This window comes from Canis lupus, chromosome 20 (assembly GCF_011100685.1).
Source record: "Canis lupus familiaris isolate Mischka breed German Shepherd chromosome 20, alternate assembly UU_Cfam_GSD_1.0, whole genome shotgun sequence".
NCBI classification, from domain to species: domain Eukaryota; kingdom Metazoa; phylum Chordata; class Mammalia; order Carnivora; family Canidae; genus Canis; species Canis lupus.
This window is the reverse complement of record NC_049241.1, coordinates 31,999,806-32,015,897: the sequence shown is the minus strand read 5'-3', so window position 1 is coordinate 32,015,897 and position 16,092 is coordinate 31,999,806. Positions and strand designations below refer to the sequence as shown.

The 16,092-nt window shown below is 37.0% G+C and overlaps 1 protein-coding gene across 14 annotated transcripts in view; it reads right to left on the bottom strand.

Annotated features, from left to right (window-relative positions):
- Window positions 1–16,092, bottom strand: part of CFAP20DC (CFAP20 domain containing) — a 243,572-nt gene that overhangs the window by 182,624 nt on the left and 44,856 nt on the right. The window lies entirely within an intron of this gene.

Here is a 16,092-nt window from a genome sequence, read left to right as displayed (position 1 = left end):
AGCATTTATCCACGTACTTCAGCAATAATCAAAGCTTCTGAGAAATGGGCTACTCCTGTTTATCCACCTTTACACAAGAAGAGGATGGCTCTCAGTATGACAAGAATGAAATTCAGGTTCTGAACTTCTATAACAGAACGTCAACTCAGTCTGGTATCCACGGTATATTGATCTCATGTTAAGCACCAGCACTGAGTTTGAATACTTCAGGCACTTGTCAGAAAAAAATCAGCTATGAACTGACTGAATCTAGTACTTGCTAAAGGCTTGCTTGAGACGTCTGATATTCTGAACCATATTATACTACCCCCCCCCCCAAAAAGAAATGCCTTCACAAAGTTGAGATTTAATGTTTTGTTCTCAGGTTTTCTTTCCTTCTTTTTAATGGAGAATCAACATAAGAAAAATCCATTTGAAGAAAATTTTATTATTATTATTATTTATTATTATTATTATTTTTTTTGCAAAAATTGTATCCCAGATGGCAAATAGGTTTCATCTTAAGTGCCAATGTCAAATGACTGGTAGTGACTGGAGTGTTCTGTCAAGAAGGACTGCAAAGTTGCCACAATCGATTAGCACTGTCTGCTGTGGACATCACTGAGGAAGCGTGGTGCCTTTGTGATACATTTAACCATGCTGCCCATTGCCATTGCTAGAGTGTGGTACATGGTACAGCACGCTGCACCTTCTATAAGGACCTGCTCACTGCACACATCCCTTCTGAAAGTCAGTGCCACAGTCCTCTCACCCCCGAGCCTCTGTATTGTTGATCCTTCTGTCAAGATGCCCTACTCTCACAAGCAAGTAGCCCTCAGAACTTGAATAAAAGGTTACTTAAAAGTTACCAAAACCGACTCAGAAAGGGTAAGATTTGAAGACAGATGTTTCTTAAATCAAGGCCAGCAGGGTAAGGTAAGGAAATCTAGTACAGGCTAGATGCTGTGAATGAAACTTAAGCCTGATTAGTGGTATTAACGAACCACAGAAACTCCTAGCTATAGAGAAAAACCTGAGGTGATAAATGTAAGTGGGCAGGGATGGGTTAAATGGGTGATGGAAATTAAAGAAAGCACTTGATGTAATGAGCACTGTGTGTTGTATGTAAATGATAAACCACTAAATTGTACTCCTGAAACTAATATTAACTATATGTTTACTAACTAGAATGTAAATAAAAACTTGAAACAAACAAACACGCAAAAGGAATACACAGATGGAAAGAAGAGGGTCGGAACAGAAGAAGGAGAGCCAGTGGGAGAGAAAAAAAAATTTTTGAAGAAAAATGTTCTAACCATGCGCTATTAGGGTAATGATGGTATTTCAGACAGCTCAAAATGATAAATTATTGCAGTTTCTTTTAAAGAATTCTTTACTAGAACCATTTTAGTGACATTAAATTGTTTAAGTGGCCATCTGTGGAACAGTGCAGCAACTGGGTGGGCCTATGGACAAGTCTGGAACATCCATTAAAATAGCTACACTTGCTACATGGAAGCTGTCTGCAACTTTCTTTCACCAATCACAAATCTGATTAATCCCACCTTTGTAGTCATTTAAATTTTTTCTAGATTACTTAAACCAGAAGTAATGTGGGTGCACTAAATGGTTTCCAATTGAACAAAGAAAATACACTTTTTAAAAGCACAAAAGCCATATTCAATTTAGATACCAGTTTTAGAACTTACAGTTAAGTTTTAAATCTTTTCTATTTGAAAGATTTACACTACAAAATCAGAGCAAAACACTGTAATGGGTAAGCATAAAAGAGACAGTCTATTCTTATTCTACTCAAAAATTTGCTTATTGGAAATAAGAAATCAAACATTTTATTATCTAAGCTTAATAACAATCACCCTAACACACTGAAATAGAAGTTACTGCTTATAAATGTCAAGAATGATAGTAATAATAATAAACTCTTACATAGGGCTTACTCTATGCCAGCCACTGTTCTAAGTTCTTTATATTATATTGTAATCTTCAAACAGCCCCATGGGATGTGTCTTATTATTTCCACCTTATAGATGAAGAAACTGAGGCACAGGGACAGTAAGCAACTTGCTTAGGATCACATGGCTAGTGAGCATCAGAACCAAGATTCAGCTCGAGGCAGTCTGGCTCTAGCATCTGTCCTCTAAACCATTAGGATGTACACTGTCCTCACCCTTTGCCTAGAAATCCAATTTAACTCCTATGTAAGGCATGATAGGAGGAGTGAGCTTGGGCTATTTCTGAACATTATGGTTGCCTCTCAGTGTTCCTTTAGTCCTCATGATTAGTATTTAAGGGAAAAAAAGGAAAGAACGCTTGGGCATTCAGGTGGTAGAAAAAGGAAGAGTCCAGTTGGCAGGAAAGCTGGTCATAGTTTTCCATCTTGCTTATTATAATCAGATCTTTTCTACTTACTCATATAAAGCCTCTCTTTTGAAAAGCCCAAAAGAACTTCTCCTGTGATAAACCACCAATAATTGCTACTGGCTTTCTAGTTCTTCAATTTATGGTGACACCGTATTTGTCAGACATCCCTGAATGATCACTGTTTTTTGAACTGTGAACTAGCTTGGTGATGAGAGCACAGCTTCTGAATTAGTTTCTGATAAATTTCACCAGAGGGGATGGGAATAATTATTACCCTTTGCCCCACCGCCCCACAAACCACATGTCGACCAAGAGAAAATGCAAGGTGCAGAATCGTCACACTGTGAAGATAGATGTAGCCTAATGACATGGAAAGAGATGCCAAATCGTTTTCAACTTTAGAGGGGCTGGCCTTGCAAGATTTAATTAGCTTACAGTTGAGAAGTAATTTGAAGCTTCAAATTATAGTTATTTAGAGACTCTTGAATTGCTCATCATTTCACTTTATAAGACTACAATATGAGGCAGACTTCCATGGAAAAAAATGATTAGAATAATAATAAAAAATTCCCTACAGAGAGGCAGGAGTGGAAAGAATCAAGCCTGGGAGCCAGACAGCCCTGGGTTACAGCCCCACAGGTGTGATGTTGGGCTACTGAGGCTGTTTTCTCATCTATAAATTATCACTTGTCTTACAGAGTACCATGAGCTAAGGGAATTTGGTAAAATGTCTGGCATATGTCACTGCTCAATAAATTTCGGTTTACTTAACACCTTTCTGGTCTCTGTTTACATCAACTCTAAAATCTTCACTGAGAGTCTCCATTGCTGAAATCCACTCCTCCTTACTCTTCACTTCTACTCATGCTTTCTGAAATCCATCATCAGTGGCCTATGACAGCCTCCTAACTTGGCTCATGCCTTCTAGCTTTCTTCTCAGCATCTTAACACATCCGTAGAAAGACAAAACTAACAGCATTACCTTCCTAATTTATAAACACGACAAACCACTTGATACAGAATCAAGTCTGAAAACCTGTGCCTATTTCTCTGGCTTCCTCTGCCACCAGTTCTTTACTTACTCCTAATTCTCCGGCCAAACTGAAGTACCACCAGTGGGATGGCCTTTACAAGTATCTGCTCTTGTCCTAAAATGTCTTCCCTACCTTTTAGAAGTTCTCACTTGTTCTATAACAACTTTTAGAAACATTATTTTATCAAGTATCTCTAACTCTAAAAGGCAAAGATGGGAGAGAACTGGATTTTACTTACAGGCTCCACAGAAATTATACATGCTTCTGTTATCATTTCTCTCACTGTGTTCCATTTGTTCTATATGCTTCTTTCTTTCTTTCTTTCTTTTTTTTAACATTTTATTTACTTTTTGAAAGAGAGAGGGAGGAGAGAGGGAGAGGGAGAGAGAGAGAGAGAGAGAGAGAGAGAGAGAGAGAATGAGAACAAGCAGGGAGAAGGGCAGAGGGAGAGGTTGAATGAGCCACCCAGGAACCCCCGATATCCTTCCTTCCTATAGACTATGAACTCCTAGAGAAAAGACTCTGATCTTATTTATCTTTGTAACTCCAGGATTTAGAGCAGTGTCTGGAATCTTACATAGTACATGCTGAATGGGTATTAAATGAAAGAATGTTTAGGCAGTTTTCCCCAGTTAGCTCACTCTCACTCCTGATTTGGCCTATCAGTTGTTGGCTATTATTATTACATTACTGTATTTTTGGTAACCATTATTCTTCCTTTATTAAAAAGTAAAGGATTCTATCAATGTGGTGGACTGAGCTAATGAATGAATATTCTCTGCCCGCTACAAACACACAGTCTGAAAAAAGTGGAATTTACATGATGGAAGAGTATGTTGATGAGGTGTCAAATGAAAAGGAAATAAAAGCTAGGGCTGATCAGCTATGAGTTAATGCCAAAGTGTGTTGGGTGGGAAAGGGAAGAAGAGATCTGGCCTAAACAAACACAAGGATCAGATCCTAATACATGTGTGTGTATATATACAATTTTGGGCAGAGGTCCCAGGACTGTAATGCCTATGAGGGGACAGCAGACATGGTCTTGGGTTTACCTAAGATGACAAGCTAGAACTGAGACTCCTGCATAAAGTCAGACCCTGAAAGGACTGTCCCCTTTGCTCACTGATCCAGGCAATGAAAACACTTGTCTCTAGCTAGGCTCTGGGCTGAGGAAAAGTCTACTGTGAGAAATCAAAACCCCAGACTTAAAGCCATGCATGTGAGTTTAGTCAGACTTTAAAGACTACCTTTATGGCAAGGAAATTCCAAGCTAAAAAAGGCATTTAAAAACTGGTCCTATATCAGTAAAAGAGCCAGAAGCCAAAAGCCTAGAGGTAGCCAAAAGAAAATGCAAAACTTTTCCAGAGGGATACTTTAGCAATCTGTGTGCTACAGGTATTCTCATGGGTAAAACATCCCTCAGTGAAGACAAACACATATCCCAGTTACTCACTAATGTAAAGAAATCAAATACCATCAGGGAGAGTCAGCAGATGTAACAATCAGAAATAAGAGCTTCTTTAGAAATTGAGATAATAGAGCAATCTGAAAACTACTAAAAATTTTGTTTAAAACCAGAATAAAATAGGATATCATAAATAACAGATTTGAAAAAGAACCAAATAGGATTCCAAAACTTTAAAAAAGTTTATTTCAAAAAAAAAAGTTTATTTCATTAAAAAAAAGATAGGCAAAACAACATATTAGATACAACTAAAGAATTAGCGATCTGAGGAAATTACCCGAAATGGAGAGATAAATGAAGAAACAGTGAGATGAGTGGGGTGCAACTGCAGTTAAAGATACATAAGGTGCTTGCTTTGTAAGGGGATGAGCTTGTGATTTTCAACTTTGTTAAGGTAAATATGAAGATTACAAATTTACAAATGTAAAGGTAACCCCCAAAAGAACAGAAATGGAATGTATAACTTCCAAACTAGCCAAGGTTAAATAAGTGCTACATATAAAAACTTGATTTGGATCTAAATGTATAGCCTTAAATTACTTATTAAAAAAGTAAGATTAAGCTTCTTGAGTTAAACATTAAACTCAAGAAGTTAGGAAAATAATATATTGACAAATTGGAAAGAAGGTAAAAATTAAGAGAATAACAAATAGAAATTTCAGAGTATCAGCTAAAGCAAAAATCTGACTCTTTGAAGAGATTAATAGAAAACTTCTGGAAAGCCTGGTTAAGAAAAGTATACAATATTAGAAATAAAAATATAATATTAACTTTGTCTAGGGATTCCTGGGTAGCTCAGCAGTCGAGTGTCTGCCTTTGGCTCAGGTCGTGATCCCAGCGTCCAGGATTGAGTCCTGCATGAGGCTCCTTGTGGGTAGCCTGCTTCTCCCTCTGCCTGTGTCTCTGCCTCTCTCTCTCTGTATCTCACATGAATAAATAAAATCTTTTAAGAAAATATTAACTTTGTCTAGATATGGTACAGGATAAAAAACTACGTATCTATTTCTCTGTAACTCTATATAAAACTCAACTTTTATAACTCTCTGATATTTAATTTAAAACAAAATGACACTTTTCCAGAATAATATAAATATTAAAATTGTCTCAAAAAATAGGAAGGCTAAAGATACCTATAACCATTAAACAATTGGTACTGAAGGTAAAAAATCCATCCACCAAAAAGTAGTACCAAGGCCCGAAGTTTTAAAAGACAAGTTCTATCAAACTACTAAGGAACTCAATACAGATTGAGATGAGAAAAAAGAGTAAAAGCTAGCTCCCCAACTGAATTTATCAAAGTTGACATTTTTTACTAAAACCTTACATAAGGATGGAAAAGAAAAAATAATACCACCTAATTAATGAACATAAATTTAAAAGTTCTTAAAAAATAGAGAATGGAATCTAGCAATGTATCAAAATACCATATAAGGGGCATCTGGGTAAGCTCAGTTAAGTGTCTGCTTTCAGCTCAGGTCATCTCAGGTCCTGGGACAGAGCCCTGTGTTAGGCTCCCTGCTCAGTGGGGAGTCTGCTTCTCCCTCTCCCTTTGCTCCTCTCCTCCCTATTCATACACTCTCTTTTTATTTCTGCTCTCTCTCAAATAAATAAATAAAACCTTAAAAACATACCATATAAGATGATCAAGAGGAGTTGTCTCAAGAATGGAAAGATGTTTCAATATGACAATAGCTGCAATGTAACCCATGACACTATCAGATTAAGATTAAAAACAAGCGATTCAACAGATGGAGAGAAAAAAAAGCATTCAATAAAACTCAGCACTCATTACTAATAATAAGCCTTAGCAAATCAGGAAAATAAGCACTTTATGATTTATATTTTAAGTCACGGTGGGCTAGCCTATAGTAATTAACCCCTAAATCTCAGAAGCTTAATGTAACAGCAAAAGATTATATTTTGTTTACACTACAAGGCCCATGGAGGGAGCAAGAGGCTCTGCTTGGTCTAGTAACTCAGATAGTAAGAGGACAGTCCACTCTTCCATAACCACCAGAGCACTGGGATGGGAACATGATGCCTGGCACACTAATCTCCAAAGCTTCCTCCTAAAGTGACCACATCACTTCTCATCTTTACTGGATAAAACAAGTCATAGGTCCAACCTAACAAAAGGGGTGGAAAAGTGAAATTCTACCATATGTCTGAAAGGAAAATATAATATTTGGAAATAATCCCAATGGCTGTCTGGGTGATAGTAAGAAATACTTAGTTGGTCCTTGTCCTTGATTCCTGACACAGAGCTTCTAAAACCCTTGCAACTTCTGACAGAAGTGATAGTGGCATTTTTTTTTTTTTTTAATTCATAGCACACTTTCAACCTTACCTGAGTTTATCCTAATAAGGTGGCTCTTGTTGCCAGAGAAACCAATCATGTGATTAAAGCTTTGGAACTTTCAACCACCAAAAGCCAATGATTTAATCAAGTGTGCCTACTTAATTAGGAACCTTCATGTAACCCCTAAACAATGGGGTTAAGAGAGTTTCTACATCAAAGTGATGGGAGGCTATGTGCTTTGAGAGGGCTTGGGAGCTTGGCACCCCATTATCCCATACCTTATCTACATGCCTCTTCCATTTAGCTGTTCCTGAGTTGTATCCTTTATAGTAAACCAGTAGTAGTGAATCAAATGCTTTCTGTCCTAAATTGAGTCATTTTAGCAACTACTGAACCTAAAGGTCATGGAGACCTGGGGAGGGGGGGGTCCACAGAAACCCCCAATTCATAGCGGTTTGTCAGAATTATGGGTAGCCTGGGCACTCTATTGAAATGAGTGTCCAAAGTGTAGGAGGTATTGTGGGACTGAGCCTTTAACCTGTGGTGTCTAACACTAACTCTGGGAGCCTGTGTCAGAATGGAATTGGACTGCTGGGCACCCAGTTGATGCTGGGGAATCTGAGTCTGTCACATACGCCCCATTCCCCCACCACACATACAGAAATTAAAAGCTTGGCAGATGATTATTATATATACTAGAGTTAAAAAACCACTGCATTCAATTATTAACTATTGTATTTCTGTACTTTCAGTTGGTCCTAAGTGGAAAATATAATTGTACAATATTTAGCCATCATTATTTCTCAGTGTTCTTCCTTTTCTATTTCTAAATCATTATTTGTCATTTAACATATACTTCCTATTTTTGTAAGATGTTTTTTGTTATTATTTTGCAAATGGAATCCTGAAGAAAAAAATAATAATTTGCCAAGAATATCAATACCCATGCTTCCAAATGTTATTTTGACAAGTTCTGCCAAAGCTGTAGTAAACTTTCCAGACAGGAATCATTCCTAAAATATTTACATTCTATGCTTTAAAAAAAATTTTTTTTCTTCCAACTTAGATAACAGAAGGTGAAATTAGTAGATAATATATTAACAAGACTCAATCTAAAATTAACAATAAACTGCATAAGTAAAGGAAAATTATAGATGAAAGGTCAGTGAACATTTTAAAGTCTTTCATTTCTCAAATCAATAAAAAATTGAAATTTATATCATGTTTATTTTTTCCCTTTATAGATTTACTGTTGCTAAAATTGAAACTAGTTTTAAAAAAATCTAGCTGACGATGTGTGAGACACAGAGTTCAGGTCATTCGATAATAATTGGCTCTAGATCTGCAGAACTAAGAGTAGCACATCTTATGTAAAGAAAGCAAGTATATAGAATTAAGATAGCAAGGAAGCCAAAGTACTGAGTAAGAACATGCTGTTTTTAGAATTTTTGCTAATGATGATTACATTTTAAATTCTTCCTAGAGTTTCACTAGATACAGCATTACTCATATCCTGTCTTTAAGAGGTATTCAGTATCATTGAAATATGGAAAGAGGACAGTGTAAGTAGTTCATGACCAATGTTTTCAAGATTCGTTAATGAATTTTTCTAGACATTTCCCACTCTACTCAAGGAAGATAAATTTTTATAATATAAATCTCTGTTCCATAATAAACGTATAAATACTAACTTAAAAACAAACAATCCTGTCTGACCTGCATACTATTTCTAATAAAATTAACCAGAACTTAGTTTTCACAAGAAGATGATCCCTTTTCAACACAGGAAGTAAATTCATTTTCATAGTTTACCTAAAACTTTGTAGTAGCAGTAGGATTTTGAGAAAATTTTGAGAAAAAAATTTTAATGAATGCTTGCCATATATGGCTTCACTGGGGTGAGGATAAGAAATGAGCAATTTATTGATTCATTATTAGCAAAGCACAAGGCAAGGCATAAGACATAGCAGAAATAGAAAGAATTATGACCTCTGAGAAAGGTGTTAGTCAAGAGTTTCAAAACTAGCTAATCATGTGGATAATGTATAAAAAATTACAGTAAATGAAAGTAATTTGTATCGAGAAAAACTCTCAGTGGAATTAAATGCCTGAGAGGTGCCTGCAGTGAGCTGATGGATAGCATGTAATAAAGTCAGGAGCAAATGGAATGCATTTTGTGCTCTGACAATGCCTTGGGAACTCTGAACTGCAGCCCTGATCAGCCCTCAGAGAGGTCCTGGGAGGATGTGGTAGTTGATGAAGAAATTAGCCAACTCCAAAGAGGCAGAAATACTGGCATAGTAAATTAAAGTAGAAATGGCCAGGGTTTTTTTGGCAGTCACTTCTGTATTCTTCCACTACAGGTTATAAACAGCTGGAGAAAAGATATAGTGCCTACCACTATTGAGGAGTTCTTCGAAATGTCTGGCCATAGGTACCGTACAGAGGGCATAATCGCTTCCCACCTGCCAGAATGCTCTTCCCAGCCCTCCACAGGGGTTGCCTGTTCTTGCCCTTTGGGTCTCCATTCGAATGGTTCTTCCTTACAGGTGCTTATCCTGACCACTTTTCCTAAAACAGTCCTTTCTGTGTGCCTTCTTAATACTGTATATTTATCCCATAAACATCTAATTTTTAAATTAAATTAAAAATGTTTAAACATGGTTTTCTTTTCTGCTTCTCTATTGGAATGTAAACTTCAGGAGGACAGGGATTTTATCTGCTCTGATCACTGAAAATATTCTCAGCACCTAGAACCACTTGGCAAACAGTGGGTACTAATAAATATTAAATTACTGAATGAGCAAAAAAACACTAAAATATATGTTTTCTAGGTACACAATCACGAATGAATGGATAAAGTCTCTTTTCAAAGGAAGGCATTTATAGTATTTTCTGTATCTTTTGGTCTATATTATAAAAAGTCTGATTGTGTCCCACCCTCAATAATTTAGTCATTTCCCTAAGAAGCAAATACTCACCAGTTCTCCCAGAAAAAATCGTTACTTATGAAAGCCGAGAACTCACCATTGGCAGCAGCATATTACTAATGGATAACTCAAAAGGACTAGAATCTGCTATTCCAAGCATGCTAAGGCTCAGCGGTTGAGCATCTGCCTTTGGCTCAGGGCATGATCCTATGGTCCCGGGATTGAGTCCCACATCAGGTTCCCTGCATGGAGCCTGCTTTTCCCTCTGCCTCTGTCTCTGCCTCTCATTCTCTGTGTCTCTCATGAATAAATAAATAAAATGTTTAAAAAAAAAAAAAGGAAGTGACATCTTTGTGACTAAGAAAACAGATATATCCATCTCCAGCCAGACTTCTTGAACTGTGATCTCTAGAGGCTCACTAACAAACTGCTTACTTCCTTAGGAACCTTATGATGTTCTCTAGAGGCTGAATATGAAAAGGCATGTTCAGTAATTATCCACTGAATATTAAATATTCTTAAATGTTTAAATCATCCATTCATATTAAATGAAGAAATCATACCACCCCAGAATAATATCCTTGACTTAGATTACTTACTTTCATGATCTGTTTGCTTAAAATATATGCCTTAGAAGTAAATTAGGTTTCAACACAATTATTCTAGACAAGTTGGCAAAATACAGGAATTTCACCATAGAAAACTTATGAAAGAAATTGAAGAAGACACAAAGAGATGGAAAAACATTCTATGCTAATGGATTGGAAGAATAAATATTATCAAAATGTCTATGCTACCTGAAGTAATCTATACATTCAATGTAATCCCTATCAAAATAACCCGCAGCATTTTTCACAGAGCTGGAACAAACAATCCTAAAATTTGAATGGAGCCAGAAAAGATCCTGAATAGCCAAAAGAATACTGAAGCAGACAACCAATACCGGTGACATCACAATTCCGGATTTCAAACTGTATTACAAAGCTGTGATCATCAAGACAGCATGGTACTGGCACAAAAACAGATACATAGATCAATGGAACAGAATAGAGAACCCAGAAATAGACCCTCAACCCTATGGTCAACTAATCTTCAACAAAGCCGGAAAGAATATTCAATGGAAAAAAGACAGTCTCTTCAACAAATGGTGTTGGAAAAACTGGACAGCCACATGCAGAAGAATGAAACTGCACCACTTTCTTACACCATACAAAATAAACAACAACAAAAAAAACTCAAAATGGATGAAAGGAAGATCTAAATGTGAGACAGAAATCCATCAAAATCCTAGAAGAGAACACAGGCAGTAACCTCTTTGACCTAGGCCACAGCAACTTCTTGCTAGACATGTCTCTGGAGGCAAGGGAAATAAAAGCAAAAATGAACTACTGGGACTTCACTGGATAAAAAGCTCTTGCACAAGACAGAAAACAGTTGGCAAAACTAAGAGGCAACCTATGGAATGGGAGATGATATTTGCAAATGACATATCAGATAAAGGATTAGTTTCCAAAATCTGTAAAGAAATTGCCAAGCTCGGGCACCTGAGTGGCTCCGTGGTTGAGTGTCTGTCTTTGGTTCAGGTTGTGATCCTTGGTCCTGGTATCGAGTTCTGCATCGGGCTCCCAATAGGGAGCCTGCTTCTCCCTCTGCCTATGTCTCTGCCTCTCTCTCTCTGTGTCTCTCATGACTAAATAAATAATATCTTTAAAAAAAGGACTTATCAAGCTCAACACTGAAAAACAATCCCATTAAGAAAGGGCAGAAGATATGAACAGACATTTTTCCAAAGAAGACATCCAGATGGTTAATAGACACATAAAACTATGCTCAACATCACTCATTATCAGGGAAATACAAATCAAAACCACAATGAGATATCACCTCACACTCGTCAGAATGGCTGAAATGAACAACCCAGGAAACAGCAGATGTTGGCAAGGATGCAGAGAAAGCAGAACCCTCTTACACTGCTGGTGGGAATGCAAATTGGTGCAGCTGCTCTGGAAAGTAATATGGAGGTTCCTCAAAAAGTTAAAAAAAAAAAAAGCCAGCAATTGCAGTATTAGGTATTTATCCAAAGGATACACAGTGATTTGAAGGGGCATATTCACCCCAATGTTTATAGCAGCAATGTCCACAACAACCAAACTATGGAAAGAGCCCAGATGTCCAGATGACAGATGAATGGATAAAGAAAATGTGGTATAAAGATATACAATGGAATATTACTCAGCCATCAAAAGAATGAAATCTTGCCATCTGCAATGACATAGATGGGAGGAAACTGTGCTAAGTGAAATAAGACAGAGAATGACAAATACTGTATGATTTCACTCATGTGAAATTTAACGAACAAAAAGATGAACATAGGGGAAGAGAAGGAAAAACAAAATAAAATGAAAACAAAGAGGGAGACAAACCATAAGAGACTTTCAAGTATAGGAAACAAACAGGGTTGCTGGAGGGGAGGTGGATGGGGGCATTGGCTAATTGGGTGATGGGCACTGAGGAGGGCACTTGATACAATGAGCACTGGGTGATACATGCAACTGATGCATCACTAAATTCTAACCCTAAAACTAATACATTATATGTTAATTAAATTGAATTTAAATAAAATTTATTTTAAAATATAGAAATTTCAAGCAGGTCCAAAATTCTGCGTGGGTGACTTAGTAACATCACTGCTATTAAACAGGTAGTAAGGGAACTTAAGTTACCAAGTTTTAAGGGAAGTCATATAATGCTTGTTGCAACTGTATGAAATGGGTTAGGATTGCTATCCCTATTTCATCAATAAGGAACCTGAGGCATAAAAGAGGTTAAAGGACATGCTTAAGATCTCATGCTTGACAAATGGCAAATCCAGAATCCAAACCTAGGCAGTCCAGCTCTGGACATGTGCTGTTCATCACTAATCTATCCAGTGCTATTCCAAGGTGCTTGCCTGCAAGCATACTGTTACCACCCCATGCCCAGTCAAGTACCAAAACTGAGGGTGAGTATTCAGAAACTTGTATAGCAGTCTGTCAGTTATGACATCCAAGTGTGTGTGTGATCACTGGACTCATCCCACTGGACAGGGTACAGACCAGGTTAGGAGTTGTCAAAGGCATATGAATGGCATTCGGCCCTAACTATGTACCAGTACTATATATAATTAGTCAAACAGTATGTTGATCTTAGACAAGCAGGAAATTAAACAACAAAAACAACAAAATACCTGGTACTTTAAATAGTTTGAGAACCCTGATCTATGCTGACCTCATTTGAATTCTCAGATTATCCCATCTTAGATGGGAAAGAATATTGGCTATCACTTTTTGCCTGCCTCCATCAGACAACAGACATAGGAAGATTTCTGGGATTCATTCAAGTTTGCATTTATAAATTTAGTATGTATTTCAATGAAGATGTTATATAAAAGCATTTCAATATGAAATACATGAATAATTTGTGGCCCTTACTGATGAAAATACAATGCTTAGTAATTTAAGGTATATAAGAAAATGCCTACATAAACATTCATCCAGAACTTAAAGCTTTCATTCCTACTCTCAAAAAAGAAAACATTTATAAAATGCTAAATACAATGAAAAATATTTAATTTACACTTTTATTTTGTAAGACACATAACTCTTTGCCCTCAAAATCAGTTTTCACGAATCTAACTTCTTTTTTTTTTTTTTGGGGATTTTAAATAATTTGGAAAGTCGTTCAAATCAGATCAGAAGACGTAAGGAAAGGGGGTGCCTGGGTAGCTCAGTCGGTTAAGTGTCTGCCTTTGACTCAGGACATGATCCCAGGGTCCTGGGATGGAGCCCCACATTGGGCTCCCTGCTCTGTGAGGAGCCGGTTCACCCCACCCCTCATCGCTGCTCCCCCTGCTTGTGCACGCTCTCTCTCTCTCAAATAAATAAAATTTAAATATGTCTAGAGAGTACCAAGGTATTGAATATATCTACCTTATGGAGGAAAAAATGATATATTGGTATGTAATGATTATTAACTTAAATGATACATATACTTTAAAAGACTTTAAATGAAACTTTTAATGAAACTTTTAGTGAAACTTTTCCTAAAATGTGGCATAAACTTCTCTGCAAAAACACATTTCTAGAGTGATTCTGAAAACTTTTGCTAAGGCCTATAAGCTCTGAAACAGAGACCCAATATATTCAGTGTGATTAACTGGTATACAGTAAATTGTTTACTCTCGATTCTCCTTAAAATGCTGCTGGGCTTCTGGAATCTCTCACGCAGGTACCTTCCCGGGGAATTTCTAAGGAGACATGTGCACTTGCCTCCACCATCCTTTCCTACCTTTTCATTTTACAATCTGTTTTCCTAGGTAGCTACAGAGAAGGAAGAATTACAGCTGAGAAATGCGTGCGCGCGCACACACACACACACACACACACACACAAAACCACACGCAGGTTTTGAATCTCTGAGCTTACTTTACGCACAGTTCCAAGTCAATGGAATTTGCCTTTTCTCAAAGCATGCCATGCTCTCCTCCTGGCTCAGAGGCCCTTTTTCTGCCTGCTTCTGAGATTCACTACAGATGGCTGAGGCTGGAAGCATGATGGCTGGAGAAGTAGGGTATTACTTGATCTTCTATCATTCTGATAAGAATTCTATGAGGCAGAGAAAAGGCATATGCCATTATCCTCATTTTTTTTTTTTTTTAAATGGAGAAACTGCAGCACACAAAGAAAAGTTAAATAACTTGCCCAAGGCACCAAGCAAATTAGTGTCAGAGAATTCAGGTCTTTAAAACCCCTGCTCTTCTCCTCATCAGATAACAATGCTGCCTTTCCCCTCCTCCAATCTTTCTCACACATATTTTACTCAACTGCAATATATATCTAAATTGTACTTTATGTATATGCACTTCCAGACACCTCAACCAAATCATCAAATTATAGTTTCCTATTATGTTTTCTTTGTAATGTCAGCTTTTGAAATGATACCCATAAATCTTTCAAATATGAAATTAGTAGGAAGAGGAGAGAAAGGATGATTGGAAACAAAAAAAATAACAGTTTCAATGACTGCTTGGGTAAAGAACGAAAAGATTAAAAAAGAAAGAAAGAAAAAGAAAATCCCAAGGTGGGAGAAGAAGGTTCTTTTTGATGGAGTGTTTTGCCTCTTTGTCTCTTTATGCAGTAGGTGGAGCTATGGTACTATTCGTTAGGGTTACAGGAAGGCTATCTGTGAAAAATAATCTAATTCATTCCTAGGATAGCCATTTTCTTTTGCATTTTCAAACAGTACTTTTCTGTTTTTGAATCGTTTTTCCTCCATGCTCTGAGAACCTTCAGACTGCACTACCTATTTCCCTTTCTTTTCTGGAATGACAGAGGGTTACCACCTTCACTGTACACCCTTATGATGCCATTTTCAGAAGGATATTAGGAGATACGGTTGCACAAAGCAGCCCACCTTTCTGTGCTCCATCACTCAAAAGGTTTCCTCTATAATCTACCAAATCTATTTTTTAGCTCAGAAACAGGATTCTCCTGAAAACTTGCCAGAACCACCACTGGCATGTCTTTTAAAATTTTCACTTATAGTGCAGCAGATATGGATGTAAATAATGCCTCATAAAAATATGCTATTTGTAGAAATTAAAAAGAGAACAAGTTTTATTCAAAATTAAGGAATTAAAATCCAAAACCATGCTAAGTAACTTAATTTGAGTAGGAAAAAAATTCATAAGAAAGTATACCAGAATCAAAAAAGTCCACCTTTATGGGGCACTGTGTCTAATTTTACAATTATGGTTAATTTTATGTGTCAACTTGATTGAGCCACAGGATGCCAAGATATCTGGTTAAACATTCTGGGTATGTCTGTGAGGGTGTTTCTGGATGGGATGAACATTTGAACTGGTAGACTAAAGCAGATTGTCTGCAGTATGGGTTGCCTCCTTGCAATTTTTTGGAGGCCTGGGTTGAAAAAGCAGAGGAGAGGAAAATTCATTCTCTCTACCTG